At 31.3% G+C, this 2,715-nt stretch overlaps 1 protein-coding gene and 1 pseudogene across 1 annotated transcript in view; one reads left to right on the forward strand and one right to left on the reverse strand.

Moving 5' to 3' along the window:
* Positions 1-2,715, reverse strand: part of KIAA0825 (KIAA0825 ortholog) — a 357,466-nt gene that overhangs the window by 342,474 nt on the left and 12,277 nt on the right. The gene's annotated exons all lie outside the window — the stretch shown is intronic.
* LOC102767649 overlaps positions 1-2,715 on the forward strand; it is a 5,063-nt pseudogene that overhangs the window by 1,011 nt on the left and 1,337 nt on the right.

Here is a 2,715-nt window from a genome sequence, read left to right on the forward strand (position 1 = left end):
TACACATTCTCAATTTGTGAAATTCCAAACTAGAAAATATGGATGCTCCCTATCTTCTGAACTCTTTCTTAGAGACAGAGAAAGGGAATATAGGAGACCAAAAGACAATGATTCTCTAGAGTCTTTCTAGATTGACACATAATCTCTTCCTGTGGCTTCTACTCCACATTTTTTCCTTTGGGATGACAATGATCTTTTTACCCATGTGGTTAAAGAAATTCATTATTTGCATTAGGTAATGAATAGCTAGAAATGCTTATAGAATTCTTTCCAAATGAACATAAATGTGTTGAATTACATTCTTTCGAAGGACTGAAATAGTTCCTTATCATCTGCCCACTCAAGAAAAAAGAGTTGTCTAAAAAACAGATTTCTCAGAACTCAACTAAATAAAATGCCAGAAAGAGTAAAAGAGATTTAATAGCTAAGAGAACAATGTTCAGTGTATTCAGATGTTTCTGTAGAAAGTCTTTGAGCAACCTCAAGGTAACCACTTTTCTGAATAACTAGTTCTCTCCTTTTCTTGCGAAATTAACTGTTACCACGGCACCTCCATCACCTCACACCTTGATTACTTACTGCTAGGTGGGTCATCCCCACACTGCTTCCCCTTCCCACTTCAATTGTTTGCTTATTGTTACTATAATAAAACTTCTCTATTTTCTCAAAAAAAGGACATAAATGACTAAAACTGACTTTAGGAGAAATGCGAAAATGGAATAGACCTTAAAACAAGTAAAGAAATTAAATTGCTAATTCAAAAATCTTCCTACAAGGAAAAGTTGCAAGAGCTTCATAGGTAAATTCTACAAAATAATACTAACATTTCATAGACTTTCATAAAACAAAGGAAAGAAAGCCTCCTAATTCATTCTGTGACAGTATTATCCCAATAACAAAGCCAAACAAACACACCACAAGAACATAAAACTGCAGTCGAACTGCCTATATTAAAAAAGAAAGATCTAAAACCAATACACTAACATTCAACCTTAAGAAACTAGAAAAAGCCAGCAAAACCCAAAGCAAGCAGAAGGAAGGAAACAACGATTAGACTGGGAATAAATAAAAAGAATAGAAAATTTATAGAAAAAAAATAATGAAACTAAAGTTGATTCTTTAAAAATAGGTTCAAATGACAAACTTTTAGCTCAAATTACTAAAATTAGGAATTAAAGAGGGGATATTATTACTGATGTTAAAGAAATAAATTATAAAGAGATACTAAAACCATTGTGTCATCAAATTATATAATCTAGATGGACAACTTCCTGAAAGACACAAAGTACTGATATAAGTGAGGAAGATTTAAACAATATGAGTAAACCTATAAAGAGTAAGCAGATTGAATTAATTATCAAAAACTTTCCCACAAAGAGAAGCCTAAGGCCAGAAGGCATGACTGGTTGGTGAAGTCTACCAAAAATGTAAAGAAGAATTAACACCAATCCTTCACAGATTGTTCCAAAAAACAGAAGAGGAAAGAACACTTCCCAACTCATTTTCTGAGGCCAGTATTACCATGACACCAAAAAAAGACAAAAACATTACAATAAACTATAGACCAATATCTCTTAGAAATATAGAGACAAAAATACTCAAAATATTAACAAGTATAAAAAAGAATTATACACCATGACTAAGTGAAATTTATCCCAGGAATATAAGGTTGACTCCAACACAGGAAAATGAATCAATGTAATAGACTTTATTAATAGAATAAAGGGCAAAATATACATGATAGTTTAAGTATATGCAAAGAAAAATGTGTTAAAATTCAACACCATTCATGATAAAAATAACTCAAGAAACTAGGGATAAAAGGGAACTGCATCAACTCCATAAAGGATAACTATAAAAAACCCATAGCTGACTTCATACTTAATGTTTGTAAAAGACTGAGCTTTTCCCTAAAGAACAGGAACAAGACAAGAATGTCCATTTTTAGCACTCTTCTTCAACATTGTACTGGAAGTTCTATCCAGGAAAATTAGGTAAGAAAAGTAAATATCCAGACTGCAAAGGGAGAAGTAAAACAACCTACTTATAGATGACAAGATCTCATATGTAGAAAATCCTAAGGAATCCTAAAACAAACAAAACCTTCAAACTATTGGAGCTAATAAATACATTCAACAAAGTTTGCAAGATATGAGCTTAGTAAACAAATATCAATTGTATTTCTATATACTATCAATTAACAATTTGAAAATAAAATTAGAAAAACAATTTAATTTACAATAGTACCAAATAGAATAAAATATTTAGGAAAAATTTAACAAAAGAACTGTAAGGCCTGTTCACTGAAAACTACAAAACATCACTGAAAGGAACTGAATTAGACCTAAATAATGAAAAGTCCATGTTTATGGATTGAAAGGTTTAATATTAATGTGGCAAAACTTCCCAATCTACAGATTGAATGTAATCTCTATCAAAATCCCGGCTGCCTATTTTGCTGAAATTAACAAACTGACCTTAAAATCCATATGGAAGTGCAAGGAACCCAGAGTAACCAAAACATCTTGAAAAAGAACAAAGTTAGAGAACTCACATTTCCCATTTTCAAAACTTATTATAAAACTACAATATTCAAGACTGTGTAACAGGATAGGCATAAGGACAGACATGTAATCAATGCAATAGAACTGAGAGTCCATAAATAAATCTATACAATATCCAATTGATTTCTGATGAGGGTTTCAAGAAAGTTCA

This window comes from Myotis davidii, unplaced genomic scaffold (genome assembly GCF_000327345.1).
Source record: "Myotis davidii unplaced genomic scaffold, ASM32734v1 scaffold44, whole genome shotgun sequence".
Classification (NCBI taxonomy): domain Eukaryota; kingdom Metazoa; phylum Chordata; class Mammalia; order Chiroptera; family Vespertilionidae; genus Myotis; species Myotis davidii.